Source organism: Anomaloglossus baeobatrachus, chromosome 3 (assembly GCF_048569485.1).
Source record: "Anomaloglossus baeobatrachus isolate aAnoBae1 chromosome 3, aAnoBae1.hap1, whole genome shotgun sequence".
Classification (NCBI taxonomy): Eukaryota; Metazoa; Chordata; class Amphibia; order Anura; family Aromobatidae; genus Anomaloglossus; species Anomaloglossus baeobatrachus.
In genome coordinates this window covers 7,329,362-7,355,035 of record NC_134355.1, presented here as the reverse complement: position 1 = coordinate 7,355,035, position 25,674 = coordinate 7,329,362, and the positions used below count along the sequence as shown (strand labels likewise).

The window sequence follows — 25,674 nt, the reverse complement described above, 5'->3', positions numbered from 1 at the left end:
GCGACTGCGTCTGAGTGTGGGCCGCATTCGTGTGCGATCTCGTCCGAGTGCGATCTGTGTCTGAGTGCGACCGCGTGAGAGTGCGGTCTGAGTGCGAGGGAAGCTGCTGTGAGTGTGACTGCATCTGAGTGCAAGCCACATCTGAGTGTGAGCCATGTCCGAGTGCGATTCTGCATCCGAGTGCGGTCCAATTGTGAGGGAAGCTGCAGTGAGTGCGAGCTGCATCCGAGTGCGATCTGTGTCCGAGTGCGGTCCGAGTTCTAGGGAAGCTGCAGTGAGTGCGAGCTGCATCCGAGTGCAACCGCATCCGAGTGCAACCGCATCCGAGTGCGAGCCCCTTCCGGCTCATTACCAGTGTCCGCAGTGGTGTTAATGGGATTCAGTGCAGCTGTAGTTACTATCATTGTTATTAGACCTTATTTTACTATTGTTATAGATTTTCAGCTGATTGTTTGTATTGTGTCTGTTATTGCCACAGTGTGAATGTGCGCCTACACATTGCACTGACACCAACAGGAGGCCGCCACGTTTCTTCGTATTCGCCATATTTTCAGCTCTAGTTTATTCATGATTATTATTTTACATATTGTTTATACTTTAATATATTTTCAGCTCAGGTTCATCATCATCATCATCATCATCCTTCTTCTTCCTCTTCTTCTTCTTCTTCTTCTTATTATTATCATTTTATATTTTCAGTTTAGGTTTATTGATTATTATTCTTTTTATTTATTGATTACTTGACTATAATTATCTAGTTGAGGTTTATTCATTATTATTTTATACTTGTTTTACTATTATAAAGTTTTGTTTAGCTTTGATACTGTTGTTATTATAAATATTCTTATTCTCCTATTACATATATTTAGTTGAGGTTTATTCTTTATTATTGTTTCTATATTTTTTATTCTATATTTGTAGTTCCGTTTTTCCCCCGATTATTTTCTATTATTATGTATTTTCCCTTTGTATTTCTTCTGGGATTCGTCAGTTGTTGTTGTTGTTGTTGGTGATTTCCTGACCTTTATCGGCAGAGTCTTCTCTTCCAGGGTCGTATCTCACTTCTGCTCGGTTCCTCGTGTACCTGGGTCACTCTCTTTCCAGCTGGGTGAGTAGAAGTTCAGATTTTTTATTGTCAGTGCGGGATTTTCCAGCTTCGTTGACTCCTTTCCTTCTGCATCGTATGGATTTGATTTATTGGTTAAATCCTTCTCATATTTAAAGCTTTGTGGGTGAGAGATCCATGTGTATTGTATTCTGCAGCTCTGTAACCAGTGCAATGACTGGCACAGGGGGAGGCATGGGTGTAGCTGCTGGAGAGGAATATGATCCTGGCAGCCGCACTCAGGTCTGGTTGGAGGGGGAGAGTTTAGTAAGAGGGAGAGCGATCAGAGGAGGGTTGCAGAAGTCCAGGTGAGAATGAGTCAGTGACAGTGAGATATTTGGAAGTTTGAAAGGTGAGAAAAGGTCACATGTTATCATGTGGCCCTAACTTCTAATATATGGCCCCCTCACACTCAGACATATAGGTCACATATACATGCGCTGAGTTCAGACCATGAGCGCGATCGACAATATTGAGGTGACTCAGTGCTTGTTCCCCGGCTATAGACCAGGCTATCCCCATATAGTATGATGTTCTCAGCAGCTCATCTGCAGTCTGCAGCGGGCGATGTGCTGCTGAGGACATAACAAACAAATCATCTCATGAATGAGCAGCATTTTCCTCGTTTGTTGGGAAATTGCCTGTCATGCGGTGTTCAGGTCCAGACTCATTAGGTGTCATGGCGGCATCAGACTCTTTACACTGCAGAGCCTGACAGGCAACCTGATGTCTGCTGTTTGTTCAGCCAGAGCCGGCCATCGGCTGTTTCATGTGCTCTGTTCCTCAGTCCTGCAGGAGTTTATTCCGGCTGACCTGGGGACGCTGCAGGAGATCAGGTTGCTAATTACCAATCACAGCCGTCTCCTCCCTATATAAAATTCTGGACCTTGCTACACAGCGCCAATTATAGCTTCAGCCTAGCTCCAGCGACTACTGTCTTTGTGGTGATCCAGGTCTTGGTGACCTCTCATTTGCTATTTTGAGTTGTGTGGAAGTTCCCCTGTTGTGCGTTTACTTCCTTCCCTTTTCTTTGTTCCCCTGCACACATACTGTCTCTCCTTCGTGTTTGAGTGCAGTGCGCACAAGTTTTTGTTCTCCCTTGTCCATGTTGTTTTTGAGGGGTTTTGTTACTGTATTTGTGGCGCCCCAGGATCTGGTCGCCACAACAGTGTTGCCCCCTCAAAAGGGTTAATACTGAGCTTGGAGGTAATTGGGGAAATCATTGGCCAGTAAGTACCAACATTCAACGCAGTTTCTCCCTTGGGCCAGCAGAGGGAGCTCTGAACCTGGAGTTCCAGGGAGCATTCCTCAAGCCTGACCTGAGGGAGGAGTTAGTGTTCAGTCTGTTAGGGAAGTTTGGAGAGTGAAGACGCAGAGTAGTGCTGTCCTGTGGACTGGAGCCTGGAGCTGGAATAGCTTGGCCCAGTGAAGCAGGATTGGCAGAGAGGCACAGAAGAGACTTAGACATCGGAGTCTGTGGTTGCCAGGGTGTAAAACCCTTCCCTGGTAGCCGAATCCGGAGGGCAGGAGAGCTGCAAGCCCCCTGGCCCAGAAGCAATCTGAAGGTACAACTGCATCCCAAGGGCCCGGTGTGGACTCCAGCAGAGAAGCACCAGAGAGGGCCTGCGCAGCCCACCACACAGGAAGAGGGACGTACCACCGGTCCCAGCAGCAAGAGGGCCTGTGTTAACTCAGAGTGCAGGGTCCTATGAAAGCAAAGAAAGAACAGGGAGTAGGCCTCATACTCATCTGGCCAAAAAGAGCACCCCAGTTACTTCCAGGCCGGCCGGAGCCCTCAACCACCTGTAACGGTCTCCCAGGACTAACCATTTATCCAGTAAAAGAGGAGAAGGTAAAGAGACTGTTGTTTGTGTCCGGTCCATTCACCGCCCTGTCGGCCCTGCACTACACCGCAACTACATCGACACTTACAAGCACCAACTGTCGCCCCGGGGTCCAGCTCCACCTCTGGGGAGCAGTACCACCATTGCTGCCGTTCCATCACCCCGGAGGCCCCATACAGTAGCGGCGGCTTAATAGCCGCAAACCACAGGTGGCATCACGAATATAAACTTTAATCACCCCCAACACTGAAGCCATATTAATTGACTCCCGCCAGGGTCACGGATTCGGGCCCCGCCACCACTGACTACCCCCGGACTAGTCCGGCCCGGCACCGGGTGTCCCATAGCCCTGGGGTGGGCGAGTCATATTTCTGGTCTGCCCCGAGGGTGAGGGAAAGGGGGAGTAAGATCAGGGCTCGGACAGGAGTCAGGGTCCCACTGGGGGCTTAGACCTCGCTACCATCAAGCCAACCTCTGAGATAAGGGACAGCTCAGGGATCTCTAGTCTGAGGGCCAGTCTAGGAGCCCCTGTACAGTCATTTCATACTTCGTGACATTATAATCGGCCCAACCTATTACACCCATGAACTCTGTCACCTGCCTAGCTAAACAAATGCAGACATTAACCCTCCAGGTAGTGGAGCTGAGGGGGCGGTTCAGCTGCAAGGTCAATCTCCCTCTATGGTGCAGACAGGATTGATGGCCAGTGCTCCAGAGCCCAAACTGCCTCTTTCAGAGCGGTTTGATGGGGATCGCAGTCGGTTTGTCTCCTTCCGGGAGACCTGTAAGTGGCACTTCTGACTGCATTATTTCACTTCTGGGAATGAGGCCACGCGGGTTGGAATCGTAAATTTCCTGCTAAGCGGTGATCCACAGTCATGGACTTTTTCATTGCCTCCCGATTCCCTTGGATTCGCGTCTGTGGATGTTTTTTTCTGCTCTCGTCCTCATCAATGACAACCTCAATAAGGTGTCATTAGCTGAGTCCAAGATCCGTTCACTATAATAGGGGAAATCGACCGGTGGAAGACATCAGTGGATATCCAGTGAAACAACCCTGCGCTCAAGAAACAGTTATTCGTGGCATTTTAGAGAAGGTGAAGGAGACCTTGGTAATATATGAGACCCCTCCTTCTCTGAGAACTTGGTCATGTATGAGACGTCTCCTTCTCTGAGACCTTGGTGATGTATGAGACCACTCCTTCTCTGACGCCTTGGTCATGTATGAGACCTCTCCTTCTCTGACGCCTTGGTCATGTATGAGACCCCTCCTTCTCTGAGACCTTGGTGATGTATGAGACCCCTCTTTCTCTGAGACCGTGGTCATATATGAGACTCCTCCTTCTCTGATGCCTTGGTCGTGTATGAGACCCCTCCTTCTCTGAGGCCTTGGTCATATATGAGACCCCTCCTTCTCTGAAGCCTTGGTCATGTATGAGACCCCTCCTTCTCTGACGCCTTGGTCACGTATGAGACCAGTTTTTCTCTGACGCCTTGGTCATGTATGAGACCCCTCCTTCTCTGATGCCTTGGTCATGTATGAGACCCCTCCTTCTCTGAGGCCTTGGTCATGTATGAAACCCCTCCTTCTCTGAGGCCTTGGTCGTGTATGAAACCCCTCCTTCTCTGAGGCCTTGGTCATGTATGAGACCCCTCCTTCTCTGATGCCTTGGTTATGTATGAGACCCATCCTCTGACACCTTGGTCGTGTATGAAACCCCTCCTTCTCTGAGGCCTTGGTCATGTATGAGACCCCTCCTTCTCTAAGGCCTTGGTCATGTATGAGACCCCTCCTCTGAGGCCTTGGTCATATATAAGACCCCTCCTTCTCTGAGGCCTTGGTCATAAATGAGACCCCACCTTCTCTGAGGCCTTGGTCGTGTATGAGACCCCTCCTTCTCTGAGGCCTTGGTCATGTATGAGACCCCTCCTTCTCTGCAGTCTGCGATGGCGTTAGTTATCTGTACAAATTGCTGGTTCCGCCAGAGGTGTTGTGGCGTCCCTGAGGCTTCAGTCGCCACAGGGTGCTGTAGCTCATTTAAGCTGCAGTATTCATCTCAGGCTAGGGGGGTTAATCACCGGTGTTTCCACATTTACACTTTACATACAGTTAGGTGCTTTCCCACTGGGGACTGGACTAGGGTAGACAGGGGGTGGCCATCATGAAGCATGGGACTTTCCCGGTCACTAGTACAACCACTTGGGGGGCAGGCACCACTTGGGGTAGAAGTAGGCGCAACCTTTACACAATAGCTAGTCAAGCCGGCACTTCAGTTCTGGCGACACCAGTCTCCTCTTCTTTCTTCTTTCACAGGGCCTGAGGCTTGAAGCGGGACGCTCAGCCCGGGTTCCTCACTACTGGAGGGACAACTCTTAAGGCCCCGTTACACACAACAACGTATCTAACGATATATCGCCGGGGTCACGGATTCCGTGACGCACATCCGGCATTGTTAGCGACGTCGTTGCGTGTGACACCAACGAATGGCCGTTAACGATAAAAAATACACACCTTATCGTTGATTGTTGACACGTCGTTCATTTTCTAAAAATCGTTGATTGTGGAGGACGCAGGTTGTTCGTCGTTCCTGAGGCAGCACACATCGCTACATCTGACATCTCGGGAACAAGGAACAACACCGTCCCTGCGGCCGCCGGCAATGAGGAAGGAAGGAGGTGGGTGGGATGTTACGTCCCGCTCATCTCCGCTTCTATTGGACGGCCGCTTTGTGACGCCGCACAAACCGCCCCCTTGGAAAGGAAGCGGTTCGCCAGCAACAGCGACGTCGCTAGGGAGGTATGTGTGACGGCTCCTAACGATTTTGTGCGCCACGGGCAGCGATTTGCCCGTGACGCACAAACGATGGGGGCGGGTACGCTCGCTAGCGATATCGCTGTGTACAGCCCCCTTTAGAAAGAAAACTTTCAAAATACCGGTGGCTACCTCTGACTTAACCGGGATTAACTGGAGCCCATGTCGCGGGCGGAGGGGACGCGCTCGCCACGCTCGGGTCCGGGGCTTCTGCTGTTGCTGCTTGGTGGCTCGAGCGGTGGGCCGGACCCGAGGACTCGAGCAGCGCTCCTCACCCGTGAGTGAAAAGGGGATGGTTAGTTTGGGGAGATTGTTCGTGACGCCACCCACGGGACGTGGTGATGATGGCACCACCGCTGCTGGTAACGGGGATCCCGGGAGAGAGGGTAGGGAGCAGCCAGGATGTTGTCCCTCCTTGGGTAGAGGGGTTGGTGATCCCGGGGCCCAGTAGTGTAACGGGGAGGCTGGATGGCTGGGGTGCAGGGACTGCGCGGCGCGGTGCCGGACGGCACTGGTGTACTCACTCAGACAATCACTGACAGAGTCTCTGGTAAACCAAAACGTCCGGATGGACGGGTCCCGCAGCCGGCTGCAGTGTTGTTGTTGTGCTCTGCCCGGACGGCTGATGGTGGCTGTCTTTCCCTGCACCTTTTAGAAATGTTCTGACTCCTGTGGTTGCCCACCGGTAGTCCGCTCCCCGGCGTATAGGTGCCGTAGGAGCCCGTTTTGCCTGCAGGCACTGGCCCTTGGATCTCTAGCCTGTGGCGGTGGCTGAATATCCTCACGGTGTGAGCGGTTGCCTTCTGTCGGGACTTGGTTGTTGAGAAACCCCTGGGGTTCCTGTCACACTCGGATTTGACTATTGACGGCGGCTCCAAGCCTTGTCGGGGTCCGATGGCCCTGCCTGTGTGTGCGTAGCTTCACTCCGCTCCCCGGTCCTTACGGCTTTGCAGAGTTCCACCAACTCCTGCAGACGGCCACCACCGTCTGCCAACCTTGCTGTCAGTGCCTGGGCTCCTACCCAGGCACACGCAGACGTTTTACTCCTCTCACTTTCACCTCCTGAACTGATCTGACTGTTTTTCCCGCCTCCAGGCCTGTGAACTCCTCAGTGGGTGGGGCCAACTGCCTGGCTCCGCCCCACCTGGTGTGGACATCAGACCCTGGAGGGAGGCAACAAGGGTTTTTGTCTGACTGCTGTAACTGTCTAGGGTGGGGGGTGTGTATGTTGGTATGTATGTGACTACCTGGCTAGTCCAGGGCGTTACACCCAACATGGCGGTGACCGTAACTTCACTTCGCTGCCGCCCTGCGCTTCGGAGCTGACGGCCATTCCTCCCTCTCATCATCTTTCCCGGGGCCCGCTCCATCTGTGGGGAGCAGAAACCATCTTGGCTGCTATTACCATCTGCCCCGGAGGACAGCGACAGCAGCGGCGGCTAATCCCTGGCCGCGTACCACAGGTGGCGTCACAAAATCATCCAATCCATCTACATCTCCCCTCTCCGTGGACAGCTCGTGGTCACGAAACCAGGCAGGCCACCCGTGAAATCCCCCTGACCCTTCATCGGCCCGGCAACGAGTAACCCCTCAGGCCCCGTGGGGTGCTCCACTGTCAGGAGACTATGTCCATTTGGGAGGGGACAGCATCTCCCGTAACACCTCCGGAGACCCGGACGAGTCCATGCAGCTCGGGGGGGACGGCTCAGGTGAAGGGGGAGTCTCTTGCTCGTAAATCTAGTGGGACATGTTTTTTCTGTGGTAAAAGGGGCACTTTATTAATGACTGACCCCAGGTATCTAAGAAGGACCGGCTGTCAGACAACTGCTAGGCTCAGGCGGATTGGGGGACTCCTGCGTGGGCCTGCGCATCGCCTCCATGATGGCTACCCAGTGCTTGTTACCTGTCAGTTGAAAGATTGGAGGCCAGGAAATCCTCATCAAGGTACAGTGACTCGCCCACCCCAGGGCCTTAGGTGACTCGGTGTCGGGCCGGACTAGTCCGGGGTAGTCAGTGGTGGCGGGGCCCGATTCCGTGTCCCTGGTGGAGTCAGTTAAATGTGGCGATATTGGGGGAAATGATTATAATAAAGTTTATGAAAGATTTGTGACGCCACCTGTGGTAATTTGCAGCTATGGAGCCGCAGCTGCTGGAAGGGACCTCCGGGGTTGATGTTATAGCAGCTGACGTGTTTCTTGCTCTCCACAGGTAGAGCGGGTACCCCGGGGCAACCTTTGGTGCTTGGTAAAGTCTATGGTGTTTGTGGACGCAGTGCAGGATAAAGCAGACGACACGGGGCTTGCAGTTTAGGTCTTTTACTCACTGTTTCCGAGTCCAGGTGCCAGTAAATCGTTTGCCCACAGTATGCTGGGATCCACTGTCCAGTGCCTCCGCTGATCCCGGGTAGTTCAGAGGTCAATACCGGTGCACCCCTCCTGTGTCTCTTTCCTGACTGACTTCTTAGCCTTGACCGTTGTAGTTGTGCTGGTCTTGGCCTCCACCACAGGCCTGTACAAAGGGGGCTAACCGCAGCTGTATCCTGCCCCCTTCACAGGGGATCTGTGGCGGGTTGTAACTTGCCCTCTTCACAGGGGATCTGTGGTGGGTTGTAACTTGCCCTCTTCACAGGGGATCTGTGGTGGGTTGTAACTTGCCCTCTTCACCGGGGATCTGTGGTGGGTTGTAACTTGCCCTCTTCACAGGGGATCTGTGGTGGGTTGTAACTTGCCCTCTTCACCGGGGATCTGTGGTGGGTTGTAACTTTCCCTCTTCACAGGGGATCTGTGGTGGGTTGTAACTTGCCCTCTTCACAGGGGATCTGTGGTGGGTTGTAACTTGCCCTCTTCACAGGGGATCTGTGGTGGGTTGTAACTTGCCCTCTTCACAGGGGATCTGTGGTGGGTTGTAACTTGCCCTCTTCACAGGGGATCTGTGGTGGGTTGTAACTTGCCCTCTTCACAGGGGATCTGTGGTGGGTTGTAACTTGCCCTCTTCACCGGGGATCTGTGGTGGGTTGTAACTTGCCCTCTTCACAGGGGATCTGTGGTGGGTTGTAACTTGCCCTCTTCACAGGGGATCTGTGGTGGGTTGTAACTTGCCCTCTTCACAGGGGATCTGTGGTGGGTTGTAACTTGCCCTCTTCACAGGGGATCTGTGGTGGGTTGTAACTTGCCCTCTTCACAGGGGATCTGTGGTGGGTTGTAACTTGCCCTCTTCACAGGGGATCTGTGGTGGGTTGTAACTTGCCCTCTTCACAGGGGATCTGTGGTGGGTTGTAACTTGCCCTCTTCACAGGGGATCTGTGGTGGGTTGTAACTTGCCCTCTTCACAGGGGATCTGTGGCAGGTTGTGGCCCGGGCGCTTGCAACCACCCTCGGCCTTCGGTGTTACTTTATGAGGAATTGTCTTTCTTCCCTCTGTCTGGGGACCGTCCCCGAATGCAGCCGGATACCTCCACTTGATCTTCCTGTGGAACAGGCCACGAGCCAATGTGCCCTTCTGTGGCCCTGGGATCCTTTCTTTAGGTGTCACCTGGACCTAACTAGACCCCAGGATCTCCACCAGGAACTTCCTTCTGTCACTTTCTCCTGAGGTAACGACCTCCTCACTCCTCCCTCACTGCCTGACAGACTGACTGACTTCCTGGTTGCCTTGCCTACTCACACTTTCTGACTCCTCCCACACACACCCACTGACTAGGCCCCACCCACACTATTGGGACCAGAAATGGGACTTATGGCCCCATGAGTACATCTATGGGGGTGGCTGCCGCTATCCCTGACCCAGTGTATGCCTACAAATTGGTGTGTGCAAGCTTTGGTCTGTGACCGGCATATGCCCTCATTCTTACCCGGGATGGGACATCACACCTCTGGCTGAGGTGCAATATCTCTGTGGCGACGGAAGCCTCAGGGGCGCCACAACAGTATGTTTGGATACTGAGGAGGGGGAAAGCATCACTGATGAGCACTTTGCCCGCTCTTCTGGGTTAAGGGAGGACGAGTTACCCCATCCTATACTCATTGTGGTCATTGACTCGTCTCCCCTGTCTCAGGGGTCTTCAAAGAGTACGTCCACGATGTGAAGCTCCGCATTGGAGTCCTCCACACTGAGCGGCACCTGTCAGTGCTCAGGAACCTACCGGCACCAGTCGTACTGGGTTTCTCCTGGTTCTCCCTACACAACCCTGTAGTGGACTCAGGATATCGTGCAGTGGAGCCTGTCCTGTAAGGCGCTGTCTGGGGTCCTGGGTCTCGGCTGTTACCCCCAATAATCCTGAATCGTTGTCTGAGTTCAAGGATGTGTTCTCAGAAAAGGGTCGTCAGGAGCAGCCGCCGCACAGACCATGCGACTGCACGATAAGGGTAAAACCAGGGTCCAGGTAGCCCAAATGCAGACTGTCCTGCCCTCTACCTGCACTACATGTACTGTACTGCCCTCTACCTGTGCTACATGTGCTGTACTGCCCTCTACCTGCACTACATGTACTGTACTGCCCTCTACCTGTGCTACATGTGCTGTACTGCCCTCTACCTGCACTACATGTACTGTACTGCTCTCTACCTGTGCTACATGTGCTGTACTGCTCTCTACCTGCACTACATGTACTGTACTGCTCTCTACCTGTACTACATATACTGTCCTGCCCTCTACCTGTGCTACATGTGCTGTACTGCCCTCTACCTGCACTACATGTACTGTACTGCCCTCTACCTGTACTACATGTACTGTACTGCTCTCTACCTGTACTACATGTGCTGTACTGCTCTCTACCTGTACTACATGTACTGTACTGCCCTCTACCTGTGCTACATGTGCTGTACTGCCCTCTACCTGCACTACATGTACTGTACTGCTCTCTACCTGTGCTACATGTACTGTACTGCCCTCTACCTGCACTACATGTGCTGTACTGCCCTCTACCTGCACTACATGTACTGTCCTGCCCTCTAACTGTACTCCATGTACTGTACTGCCCTCAACCTGTACTACATGTGCTGTACTGCCCTCTACCTGCACTACATGTACTGTACTACCCTCTACCTGTACTACATGTACTGTATTGCCCTCTACCTGTACTACATGTGCTGTACTGCCCTCTACCTGTACTACATGTACTGTACTGCCCTCTACCTGTACTACATGTACTGCACTGCCCTCTACCTGTACTACATGTGCTGTACTGCCCTCTACCTGTGCTACATGTGCTGTACTGCCCTCTACCTGCACTACATGTACTGTACTGCTCTCTACCTGCGCTACATGTACTGTACTGCCCTCTACCTGCACTACATGTGCTGTACTGCCCTCTACCTGTACTACATGTACTGTACTGCCCTCTACCTGTGCTACATGTGCTGTACTGCCCTCTACCTGCACTACATGTACTGTACTGCTCTCTACCTGTGCTACATGTACTGTACTGCCCTCTACCTGCACTACATGTGCTGTACTGCCCTCTACCTGTACTACATGTACTGCACTGCCCTCTACCTGTGCTACATGTGCTGTACTGCCCTCTACCTGTGCTACATGTGCTGTACTGCCCTCTACCTGCACTACATGTACTGTACTGCTCTCTACCTGTACTACATGTACTGTCCTGCCCTCTACCTGTGCTACATGTGCTGTACTGCCCTCTACCTGCACTACATGTACTGTACTGCTCTCTACCTGTACTACATGTACTGTACTGCCCTCTACCTGCACTACATGTACTGTACTGCCCTCTACCTGTGCTACATGTGCTGTACTGCCCTCTACCTGTGCTACATGTGCTGTACTGCCCTCTACCTGTACTACATGTACTGTACTGCCCTCTACCTGTACTACATGTACTGTACTGCCCTCTACCTGTACTACATGTTCTGTACTGCCCTCTACGTGTACTACATGTACTGTACTGCCCTCTACCTGTACTACATGTACTGTACTGCCCTCTACCTGTACTACATGTACTGTACTGCTCTCTACCTGTACTACATGTACTGTACTGCTCTCTACCTGTACTACATGTACTGTACTGCTCTCTACCTGTACTACATGTACTGTACTGCCCTCTACCTGTACTACATGTACTGTACTGCCCTCTACCTGTACTACATGTACTGTACTGCCCTCTACCTGTACTACATGTACTGTACTGCCCTCTACCTGTACTACATGTACTGTACTGCTCTCTACCTGTACTACATGTACTGTACTGCTCTCTACCTGTACTACATGTACTGTACTGCCCTCTACCTGTACTACATGTACTGTACTGCCCTCTACCTGTACTACATGTAATGTACTGCCCTCTACCTGTACTACATGTACTGTACTGCCCTCTACCTGTACTACATGTACTGTACTGCTCTCTACCTGTACTACATGTACTGTACTGCTCTCTACCTGTACTACATGTACTGTACTGCTCTCTACCTGTACTACATGTAATGTACTGCCCTCTACCTGTACTACATGTACTGTACTGCTCTCTACCTGTACTACATGTACTGTACTGCTCTCTACCTGTACTACATGTACTGTACTGCTCTCTACCTGTACTACATGTAATGTACTGCCCTCTACCTGTACTACATGTACTGTACTGCTCTCTACCTGTACTACATGTACTGTACTGCCCTCTACCTGTACTACATGTAATGTACTGCCCTCTACCTGTACTACATGTACTGTACTGCCCTCTACCTGTACTACATGTACTGTACTGCTCTCTACCTGTACTACATGTACTGTACTGCTCTCTACCTGTACTACATGTACTGTACTGCCCTCTACCTGTACTACATGTTCTGTACTGCCCTCTACGTGTACTACATGTACTGTACTGCCCTCTACCTGTACTACATGTAATGTACTGCCCTCTACCTGTACTACATATACTGTACTGCCCTCTACCTGTACTACATGTACTGTACTGCCCTCTACCTGTACTACATGTACTATACTGCTCTCTACCTGTACTACATGTACTGTACTGCCCTCTACCTGTACTACATGTGCTGTACTGCCCTCTACCTGCACTACATGTACTGTACTGCCCTCTACCTGTACTACATGTACTGTACTGCCCTCTACCTGTACTACATGTTCTGTACTGCCCTCTACGTGTACTACATGTACTGTACTGCCCTCTACCTGTACTACATGTACTGTACTGCCCTCTACCTGTACTACATGTTCTGTACTGCCCTCTACGTGTACTACATGTACTGTACTGCTCTCTACCTGTACTACATGTACTGTACTGCCCTCTACCTGCACTACATGTACTGTACTGCCCTCTACCTGTACTACATGTACTGTACTGCCCTCTACCTGTACTACATGTACTGTACTGCTCTCTACCTGTACTACATGTACTGTACTGCCCTCTACCTGTACTACATGTACTGTACTGCCCTCTACCTGTACTACATGTTCTGTACTGCCCTCTACGTGTACTACATGTACTGTACTGCCCTCTACCTGTACTACATGTACTGTACTGCTCTCTACCTGTACTACATGTACTGTACTGCCCTCTACCTGTACTACATGTTCTGTACTGCCCTCTACGTGTACTACATGTACTGTACTGCTCTCTACCTGTACTACATGTACTGTACTGCCCTCTACCTGTACTACATGTACTGTACTGCCCTCTACCTGTACTACATGTACTGTACTGCCCTCTACCTGTACTACATGTACTGTACTGCTCTCTACCTGTACTACATGTACTGTACTGCCCTCTACCTGTACTACATGTACTGTACTGCCCTCTACCTGTACTACATGTACTGTATTGCCCTCTACCTGTACTACATGTACTGTACTGCCCTCTACCTGTACTACATGTACTGTACTGCCCTCTACCTGTACTACATGTACTGTACTGCCCTCAACCTGTACTATATGTACTGTACTGCCCTCTACCTGTACTATATGTACTGTACTACCCTCTACCCCTTTACCATACTTTATGAATTGTTCTTTTTTTGTACTTGTTACAGGGGGATCGCATGTGGCACTTTGCCGTCTCCCTGTTCCTGGTAGAACTGTATGGGAACAGTTTGCTGCTGACTGCGGTCTATGGGCTTGTGGTTTCCGGCTCAGTTCTGCACCTTGGAGCTGTCATTGGCAACTGGGTTGATAAGAACCCACGACTAAAAGGTAATGTTTCCATTAAAGGGGATGTTTCCTCAGAAATTACTTTTCTTCTATATACCTGGCAGGTGCAATAATCTTCATTCTAGATACAATGTAACAGCTATAGTTTATCCACCCCTGGCAAAAATTCTGCCCTCCCCGGGCTGTGAGGATGTTCATTCAGTTGTTTACTTTTATTTACAAAAAAAGCAGATCACAGACGGCACCAAACTAAAGCAACTTTGTGGCTTTAAGAAACACTAAAAAAAAATCATGAAAACTTAATGTGCAGCCAGTAACGGTGACTATTCAAGACCAAACGGGGAAAAATTATGGAATCACTCAATTATGAGGAAAAAATTATGGAATCACCCTGTAGATTTTCATTCACAAAACTAACCCCTGCATCAAATCAGATCTGCTCGTTAGTCTGCATCTAAAAAGGAGTGGTCACACCTTGGAGAGCTGCTGCACCAAGTGGACTGACATGAATCATGGCTCCAATACAAGAGATGTCAATTGAAACAAAGGAGAGGATTATCAAACTCTGAAAAGAGGGTAAATCATCACACAATGTTGCAAAAGATGTTAGTTGTTCACAGTCAGCTGTGGCTAAAATCTGGACCAAATACAAACAACATGGGAAGGCTGTTAAAGGCAAACATACTGGTAGACCAAGGAAGACATCAAAGCATCAAGACAGGAAACTTAAAGCAATATGTCTCCAAAATAGATAATGCACATAAAAAACAAATGAGGAACGAATGGAAGGAAAGTGGAGTCAATGTCTGTGATCGAACTGTAAGAAACCGCCTAAAGGAAATGGGTAATAGGAACCTAAACAATAGAAGATATCAGAGAAAGTTGGAGCCAGATTCATGAAGAGTACTGTTTGTAACTCATTAAGTCCAAGCCTCAGAGACTGCAAGCTGCTATAAAAGCCAGAGGTGGTGCAACAAAAAATTGAGTAATGTTCGTGACGCCACCCACGGCGTAAAAGTGGGATACCACCGCTGCTGCATTTGGTGGAGCGCCCGGGAGCGATGGGATGGCAGCTTGTGATGTTAACCCCTCCATGGGCAGGGGAAGGTGTCCCGGGGCTCGGTAGTGGAAGGATGGGGACCCGTCGGGAGTAGTGGGGCACAATGTACTAACACAGTCCAGAGATACTGACACCGACAAAGGGTAAACAAAAGTCCTGAATGCCCTGTAGCCGTTGTTGGAACACGTTGGGTCCGTGCCCTTTTGGCGTTGCTGGTTGGTCTGAAGCCTTGTCGCTTGGCACTGTGTTTACTCTTTGTGGATCCCTTTCGCCTGAAACTACTCGGGTCCCGCTCATCTGCGTGGCTAGCAGGGTGAGCTTGCTCTCGGGGTTCACGCGTGGAATTTTCTGGACGATGTTGGGAAGTCCTATCCCCCTCGTTGTGCTAGTTCCCCGATTTTGGAGCAGGTGGAGAGCGGTTCATGAAGACTCCGTCCTCATCGGGTGAATCACTGGGCTTCATAAAGCTACTTCCCAGCCTAAGGTCCGCGTACCCCGTCGTGCCCTGGCCCCTGCCCAGTTGTAGCACAAGGCCGCCGGTCTGCCCTCCGTGGCAGTACCGTGCCCCCTGTCACTACCCCCTGTGACCGGGGTTCCAGCTCCTTCCAGGCCAGGCCAACGTCTAGCACCTGGGATGGGTACAGGAGCCCAGCTCCGCAGCGTGACTCTCCAACTCCTGACACTTCTGCCCTCCCTCTTCCATCCTCCATCTGGGCGGCCCTATTCCCCTCAGGCTGCCCAATGGGTGTCTGGTGGGTGCGGTGCAGAGTGTTCCTCGGGATCTGTGTACATCTGTTCTTAGCAACACCAAAGGGACAGGACCCGTAACCAAGGAGGAGCGGTACCATGCAGAAGGGCAGGTTGCACGGCCCCCTGTGACCACCGGATAGGCCACATTATCTCCCTATCCTCCTCTCTATCCTCTATCGCCCGTCTATTGCGCAGTTTTGCTGATTCTTCTCTCCTGTCTGTATTATATGTAATGAAGTTCATTGTTTTATCTTGAATACGTCTCTGAGCGTCACTAACTCCCGGGAACCTCTTTATATTCTCGGCTCTTCCCAGTTTATCCATCTGGAAGGTTTCCATTATTTTGTGGACAAAAAAGCTTTTCATGAGCCCCATAATAGTCTGATAGTTTCTGTATTGTAGAGATCACGTCTCATTATCATCACAGATAGAATTAATAAAAGGTAATAACACAGGATCCACATTCCAAATAGATGGTATCACAGCTCACCTTCTCCTCCTCTCTTCACTATGACGTATGGATGGATCACAGAGCGCTCACTGCACTTGATTTTCCCATAGGAGGCATTAGGCGATAGTTATAGCTCACCACCTCCCCCTCTCTGCATTATGACCTCTGCACAGCTCACAACCCTCTCAAATAGAATACAGTAGGTTATGGTCACTGCTCACTTCTTCCATCCCTGCACTATGACCTATGGATGGATCACGGAGAGCGCTTAGTGCACTCGCTCATTCCATAGGAGGCAATAGGTGATAACTACAGCGCACCTCCTCCCCCTCTCTGCACTATGACCTCTGCACAGCTCACAACCCTCTCTAACAGAATACAGTAGGTGATGGTCACTGCTCACTTCTTCTCTCCCTGCATTATGACATCTGGATCGATCACAGAGCGCGCTCACTGCACTCGCTCATCCCATTGGAGGCAATAGGTGATAACTACAGCTCACCTCCTCCCCTCTCTGCACTATAACCTCTGCACAGCTCACAACCCTCTAGAGAATTCAGCAACCTCTGCCTAGATCACAGAATATGACCACAATTATGTGTCATAGAAGCCAATTCATGGGCAGACATTACTATTCCTCCCTCTCTGCATAAAGACCTCTGCACAGGTCACGCCCACCACTCTTTCCCATAGAAATCGATGAGACCTCCTCATGAATCAGTTTCCTATGTCTTTGTGTCTCTCATAGCTTCATATCTCTATCCCGCTCTCCCTTCGTTCTTTTTCTTTTCTTTTGAATCTCTCCTTTCCCATGTTACTAATAAACACATATAGGGTTAATACCAACATCCCGCGAGGTGTAGGGCAGGGAAGGAGTTAATATCCGCTCCCCCGTGGTCATTAATGTGGACAGAGCCCGGACCCTCCATTTGCTTCCATTAAAATTGTCAGTTACTTAAAAAGGACAAGATCTGCGAGGACCGATGAATGTCCGTGTAGTCGGAGGGGAGGGGGAGGCCGGGGAATATTCTCCGCTCCGTCCCGAAATATTCTAGACTGTTCTTGCAGATGATCGTGTAGAGGGAAGGATCCCCTGCACTGAGCCCTCGTGTAACGTCACTCTTTCCTCTCTTTTATCTGCCAGTCGCTCGGACCTCCTTACTGGTGCAGAACCTCTCGGTTGTCGTTTGTGGACTGGTCCTGATGGGGATTTTCCGGTACAGAGCTGAACTTTCATCACTGCACCACGGCCGGCTCCTGGTCAGCTCCTGACGGCCTCCTGGGACTATAAATATCATGGGTCTTCGGTGTGACATATATATATATACATACAAGGGCAACAAGGGGTTAAGTTAGGGTATGGTTTAGGGGGTAATTAGGGGTGGACACAGTCCAGTATGGTGCGGAGCAGCTGCAATCCCGGGCTCCTTGTTACCAGAGGGGGGCTGTGTGATGGTGGGCTGAAGTAAGAGGGGAGCGCTGCCACCGCCGGGATATGTAAACCCAGCGGGGGGCTCCTGTGCGCTCCCGCCCCTGCATGTGCGCTCACAGGGCACAACTACCGGCTCCGTGATCTGACGTCACCACCCTCCCGCCTCTGCATGTGCGCTCACAGGGCACAACTACCGGCTCCGTGATCTGACGTCACCACCCTCCCGCCCCTGCATGTGCGCTCACAGGGCAGGACTACCGGCTCCGTGATCTGACGTCACCACCCTCCCGCCTCTGCATGTGCGCTCACAGGGCACGACTACCGGCTCCGTGATCTGACATCACCACCCTCCCGCCCCTGCATGTGCGCTCACAGGGCACGACTACCGGCTCCGTGATCTGACGTCACCACCCTCCCGCCCCTGCATGTGCGCTCACAGGGCACGACTACCGGCTCCGTGATCTGACGTCACCACCCTCCCGCCCCTGCATGTGTGCTCACAGGGCACGACTACCGGCTCCGTGATCTGACATCACCACCCTCCCGCCCCTGCATGTGTGCTCACAGGGCACGACTACCGGCAACGTGATCTGACATCACCACCCTCCCGCCCCTGCATGTGCGCTCACAGGGCACGACTACCGGCTCCGTGATCTGACGTCACCACCCTCCCGCCCATGCATGTGCGCTCACAGGGCACGACTACCGGCAACGTGATCTGACATCACCACCCTCCCGCCCCTGCATGTGTGCTCACAGGACACCACTACCGGCTCCGTGATCTGACATCACCACCCTCCCGCCCCTGCATGTGCGCTCACAGGGCACGACTACCGGCTCCGTGATCTGACGTCACCACCCTCCCGCCCCTGCATGTGTGCTCACAGGGCACGACTACCGGCAACGTGATCTGACATCACCACCCTCCCGCCCCTGCATGTGCGCTCACAGGGCACGACTACCGGCTCCGTGATCTGACGTCACCACCCTCCCGCCCATGCATGTGCGCTCACAGGGCACGACTACCGGCAACGTGATCTGACATCACCACCCTCCCGCCCCTGCATGTGTGCTCACAGGACACCACTACCGACTCCGTGATCTGACATCACCACCCTCCCGCCCCTGCATGTGCGCTCACAGGGCACGACTACCGGCTCCGTGATCTGACATCACCACCCTCCCGCCCCTGCATGTGCACTCACAGGGCACGACTACCGGCAACGTGATCTGACATCACCACCCTCCCGCCCCTGCATGTGCGCTCACAGGGCACGACTACCGGCTCCGTGATCTGACATCACCACCCTCCCGCCCCTGCATGTGCGCTCACAGGGCACGACTACCGGCAACGTGATCTGACATCACCACCCTCTCGCCCCTGCATGTGCGCTCACAGGGCACGACTACCGGCTCAGTGATCTGACGTCACCACCCTCCCGCCCCTGCATGTGCGCTCACAGGGCAGGACTACCGGCTCCGTGATCTGACGTCACCACCCTCTCGCCCCTGCATGTGCGCTCACAGGGCACGACTACCGGCTCCGTGATCTGACGTCACCACCCTCCCACCCCTGCATGTGCGCTCACAGGGCACGACTACCGGCTCCGTGATCTGACGTCACCACCCTCCCGCCCCTGCATGTGCGCTCACAGGGCACGACTACCGGCTCCGTGATCTGACGTCACCACCCTCCCGCCTCTGCATGTGCGCTCACAGGGCACGACTACCGGCTCCGTGATCTGACGTCACCACCCTCCCGCCCCTGCATGTGTGCTCACAGGGCACGACTACCGGCTCCGTGATCTGACATCACCACCCTCCCGCCCCTGCATGTGTGCTCACAGGGCACGACTACCGGCTCCGTGATCTGACATCACCACCCTCCCGCCCCTGCATGTGCGCTCACAGGGCACGACTACCGGCTCCGTGATCTGACGTCACCACCCTCCCGCCCCTGCATGTGTGCTCACAGGGCACGACTACCGGCTCCGTGATCTGACATCACCACCCTCCCGCCCCTGCATGTGCGCTCACAGGGCACGACTACCGGCTCCGTGATCTGACGTCACCACCCTCTTGCCCCTGCATGTGCGCTCACAGGGCACGACTACCGGCTCCGTGATCTGACGTCACCACCCTCCCGCCCCTGCATGTGCGCTCACAGGGCACGACTACCGGCTCCGTGATCTGACGTCACCACCCTCCCGCCCCTGCATGTGTGCTCACAGGGCACGACTACCGGCTCCGTGATCTGACATCACCACCCTCCCGCCCCTGCATGTGCGCTCACAGGGCACGACTACCGGCTCCGTGATCTGACGTCACCACCCTCTCGCCCCTGCATGTGTGCTCACAGGGCACGACTACCGGCTCAGTGATCTGACGTCACCACCCTCCCGCCCCTGCATGTGCACTCACAGGGCAGGACTACCGGCTCCGTGATCTGACGTCACCACCCTCTCGCCCCTGCATGTGTGCTCACAGGGCACGACTACCGGCTCCGTGATCTGACGTCACCACCCTCCCGCCCCTGCATGTGCGCTCACAGGGCACGACTACCGGCTCCGTGATCTGACGTCACCACCCTCCCGCCCCTGCATGTGCACTCACAGGGCAGGACTACCGGCTCCGTGATCTGACGTCACCACCCTCTCGCCCCTGCATGTGTGCTCACAGGGTACGACTACCGGCTCCGTGATCTGACGTCACCACCCTCCCGCCCCTGCATGTGCGCTCACAGGGCACGACTACCGGCTCCGTGATCTGACGTCACCACCCTCCCGCCCCCTGCATGTGCGCTCACAGGGCACGACTACCGGCTCAGTGATCTGACGTCACCACCCTCTCGCCCCTGCATGTGCTCTCACAGGGCACGACTACCGGCTCCGTGATCTGACGTCACCACCCTCCCGCCCCTGCATGTGCGCTCACAGGGCACGACTACCGGCTCCGTGATCTGACGTCACCACCCTCTCGCCCCTGCATGTGTGCTCACAGGGCACGACTACCGGCTCAGTGATCTGACGTCACCACCCTCCCGCCCCTGCATGTGCGCTCACAGGGCACGACTACCGGCTCCGTGATCTGACGTCACCACCCTCCCGCCCCTGCATGTGCGCTCACAGGGCACGACTACCGGCTCCGTGATCTGACATCACCACCCTCCCGCCCCTGCATGTGCGCTCACAGGGCACGACTACCGGCTCCGTGATCTGACGTCACCACCCTCTCGCCCCTGCATGTGTGCTCACAGGGCACGACTACCGGCTCAGTGATCTGACGTCACCACCCTCCCGCCCCTGCATGTGCGCTCACAGGGCACGACTACCGGCTCAGTGATCTGACGTCACCACCCTCCCGCCCCTGCATGTGTGCTCACAGGGCACGACTACCGGCTCCGTGATCTGACGTCACCACCCTCTCGCCCCTGCATGTGCGCTCACAGGGCACGACTACCGGCTCCGTGATCTGACATCACCACCCTCCCGCCCCTGCATGTGCGCTCACAGGACACCACTACCGGCTCCGTGATCTGACGTCACCACCCTCCCGCCCCTGCATGTGCGCTCACAGGGCACGACTACCGGCTCAGTGATCTGACATCACCACCCTCCCGCCCCTGCATGTGCGCTCACAGGGCACGACTACCGGCTCCGTGATCTGACATCACCACCCTCCCGCCCCTGCATGTGCGCTCACAGGGCACGACTACCGGCTCCGTGATCTGACGTCACCACCCTCTCGCCCCTGCATGTGCGCTCACAGGGCACGACTACCGGCTCAGTGATCTGACGTCACCACCCTCTCGCCCCTGCATGTGCGCTCACAGGGCACGACTACCGGCTCCGTGATCTGACGTCACCACCCTCTCGCCCCTGCATGTGCGCTCACAGGGCACGACTACCGGCTCCGTGATCTGACGTCACCACCCTCCCGCCCCTGCATGTGCGCTCACAGGACACCACTACCGGCTCAGTGATCTGACGTCACCACCCTCCCGCCCCTGCTCGCACCCTGGCCCGGTGGCAGGACACATCGAAGTGCCTCACATCCCAGGTGATGTGATAACATGTTTGGGACCGTCCAGACCCCCCCAGGCGGCAGCTGCTGCCAAAATAGAAGATCTGTCTGATCTATTGCTGTAGCGGCCTGTGGTCCTCTCCTGACGGGGAAATTAACCATGTCAGCAGATGCCACATTATCAGCAGATGGACAATTGCCCATCTGCTTTGATATACCCTGGATAAGAATGTCTGGTCCCAGCATCTCATCAGTAAGGGCCTATACGGGGGAATATTTATTAAGGGGAACATCAGGGGGGACATCTAATATATAAAGCTGAGTGTATGTGCTTATGTGTGTGTATGTGTGTGTGTGTCCGCTAAAGGAATCTGCACCGTCGCGTTTACAATCACGAATTTTTGCACAGACGCCCCATGTGACCCAGGGAACGTCGTAGACTATGTTTTGACAGAAAAATTTAACCCTGTACTTTACAGAAAGTCTCTAAAATCCTGCTGCCATTAAACTGAATGGAGCTGGGAGCTATAGGTTATTAATAGCAGCTGTCAGTGGTTGCTATAGGAACAGAATACACTGTTAGTATAAGAATCTTATACTATGTCTGTGATCGAACTGTAAGAAACCGCCTAAAGGAAATGGGTAATAGGAACCTAAACAATAGAAGATATCAGAGAAAGTTGGAGCCAGATTCATGAAGAGTACTGTTTGTAACTCATTAAGTCCAAGCCTCAGAGACTGCAAGCTGCTATAAAAGCCAGAGGTGGTGCAACAAAAAATTGAGTAATGTTCGTGACGCCACCCACGGCGTAAAAGTGGGATACCACCGCTGCTGCATTTGGTGGAGCGCCCGGGAGCGATGGGATGGCAGCTTGTGATGTTAACCCCTCCATGGGCAGGGGAAGGTGTCCCGGGGCTCGGTAGTGGAAGGATGGGGACCCGTCGGGAGTAGTGGGGCACAATGTACTAACACAGTCCAGAGATACTGACACCGACAAAGGGTAAACAAAAGTCCTGAATGCCCTGTAGCCGTTGTTGGAACACGTTGGGTCCGTGCCCTTTTGGCGTTGCTGGTTGGTCTGAAGCCTTGTCGCTTGGCACTGTGTTTACTCTTTGTGGATCCCTTTCGCCTGAAACTACTCGGGTCCCGCTCATCTGCGTGGCTAGCAGGGTGAGCTTGCTCTCGGGGTTCACGCGTGGAATTTTCTGGACGATGTTGGGAAGTCCTATCCCCCTCGTTGTGCTAGTTCCCCGATTTTGGAGCAGGTGGAGAGCGGTTCATGAAGACTCCGTCCTCATCGGGTGAATCACTGGGCTTCATAAAGCTACTTCCCAGCCTAAGGTCCGCGTACCCCGTCGTGCCCTGGCCCCTGCCCAGTTGTAGCACAAGGCCGCCGGTCTGCCCTCCGTGGCAGTACCGTGCCCCCTGTCACTACCCCCTGCGACCGGGGTTCCAGCTCCTTCCAGGCCAGGCCAACGTCTAGCACCTGGGATGGGTACAGGAGCCCAGCTCCGCAGCGTGACTCTCCAACTCCTGACACTTCTGCCCTCCCTCTTCCATCCTCCATCTGGGCGGCCCTATTCCCCTCAGGCTGCCCAATGGGTGTCTGGTGGGTGCGGTGCAGAGTGTTCCTCGGGATCTGTGTACATCTGTTCTTAGCAACACCAAAGGGACAGGACCCGTAACCAAGGAGGAGCGGTACCATGCAGAAGGGCAGGTTGCACGGCCCCCTGTGACCACCTGATAGGCCACATTATCTCCCTATCCTCCTCTCTATCCTCTATCGCCCGTCTATTGCGCAGTTTTGCTGATTCTTCTCTCCTGTCTGTATTATATGTAATGAAGTTCATTGTTTTATCTTGAATACGTCTCTGAGCGTCACTAACTCCCGGGAACCTCTTTATATTCTCGGCTCTTCCCAGTTTATCCATCTGGAAGGTTTCCATTATTTTGTGGACAAAAAAGCTTTTCATGAGCCCCATAATAGTCTGATAGTTTCTGTATTGTAGAGATCACGTCTCATTATCATCACAGATAGAATTAATAAAAGGTAATAACACAGGATCCACATTCCAAATAGATGGTATCACAGCTCACCTTCTCCTCCTCTCTTCACTATGACGTATGGATGGATCACAGAGCGCTCACTGCACTTGATTTTCCCATAGGAGGCATTAGGCGATAGTTATAGCTCACCACCTCCCCCTCTCTGCATTATGACCTCTGCACAGCTCACAACCCTCTCAAATAGAATACAGTAGGTTATGGTCACTGCTCACTTCTTCCATCCCTGCACTATGACCTATGGATGGATCACGGAGAGCGCTTAGTGCACTCGCTCATTCCATAGGAGGCAATAGGTGATAACTACAGCGCACCTCCTCCCCCTCTCTGCACTATGACCTCTGCACAGCTCACAACCCTCTCTAACAGAATACAGTAGGTGATGGTCACTGCTCACTTCTTCTCTCCCTGCATTATGACATCTGGATCGATCACAGAGCGCGCTCACTGCACTCGCTCATCCCATTGGAGGCAATAGGTGATAACTACAGCTCACCTCCTCCCCTCTCTGCACTATAACCTCTGCACAGCTCACAACCCTCTAGAGAATTCAGCAACCTCTGCCTAGATCACAGAATATGACCACAATTATGTGTCATAGAAGCCAATTCATGGGCAGACATTACTATTCCTCCCTCTCTGCATAAAGACCTCTGCACAGGTCACGCCCACCACTCTTTCCCATAGAAATCGATGAGACCTCCTCATGAATCAGTTTCCTATGTCTTTGTGTCTCTCATAGCTTCATATCTCTATCCCGCTCTCCCTTCGTTCTTTTTCTTTTCTTTTGAATCTCTCCTTTCCCATGTTACTAATAAACACATATAGGGTTAATACCAACATCCCGCGTGGCGTAGGGCAGTGAAGGAGTTAATATCCGCTCCCCCGTGGTCATTAATGTGGACAGAGCCCGGACCCTCCATTTGCTTCCATTAAAATTGTCAGTTACTTAAAAAGGACAAGATCTGCGAGGACCGATGAATGTCCGTGTAGTCGGAGGGGAGGGGGAGGACGGGGAATATTCTCCGCTCCGTCCCGGAATATTCTAGACTGTTCTTGCAGATGATCGTGTAGAGGGAAGGATCCCCTGCACTGAGCCCTCGTGTAACGTCACTCTTTCCTCTCTTTTATCTGCCAGTCGCTCGGACCTCCTTACTGGTGCAGAACCTCTCGGTTGTCGTTTGTGGACTGGTCCTGATGGGGATTTTCCGGTACAGAGCTGAACTTTCCTCACTGCACCACGGCCGGCTCCTGGTCAGCTCCTGACGGCCTCCTGTGACTATAAATATGATGGATCTTCTGTGTGATATATATATATATATACATACAAGGGCAACAAGGGGTTAAGTTAGGGTATGGTTTAGGGGGTAATCAGGGGTGGACACAGTCCAGTATGGTGCGGAGCAGCTGCAATCCCGGGCTCCTTGTTACCAGAGGGGGGCTGTGTGATGGTGGGCTGAAGTAAGAGGGGGAGCGCTGCCACCGCCGGGATATGTAAACCCAGCGGGGGGCTCCTGTGCACTCCCGCCTCTGCATGTGCGCTCACAGGGCACGACTACCGGCTCCGTGATCTGACGTCACCACCCTCTTGCCCCTGCATGTGCGCTCACAGGACACCACTACCGGCTCCGTGATCTGACGTCACCACCCTCCCGCCCCTGCATGTGCGCTCACAGGGCACGACTACCGGCTCCGTGATCTGACGTCACCACCCTCCCGCCCCTGCATGTGCGCTCACAGGGCACGACTACCGGCTCCGTGATCTGACGTCACCACCCTCCCGCCCCTGCATGTGTGCTCACAGGGCAGGACTACCGGCTCAGTGATCTGACGTCACCACCCTCCCGCCCCTGCATGTGTGCTCACAGGGCAGGACTACCGGCTCCGTGATCTGACGTCACCACCCTCTCGCCCCTGCATGTGCGCTCACAGGGCACGACTACCGGCTCCGTGATCTGACGTCACCACCCTCTCGCCCCTGCATGTGCGCTCACAGGGCACGACTACCGGCTCC

General features: G+C 53.3%; 1 pseudogene; it reads left to right on the top strand.

Moving 5' to 3' along the window:
• LOC142295838 (ferroportin-like) overlaps positions 1 to 25,674 on the top strand; it is a 117,000-nt pseudogene that overhangs the window by 78,015 nt on the left and 13,311 nt on the right.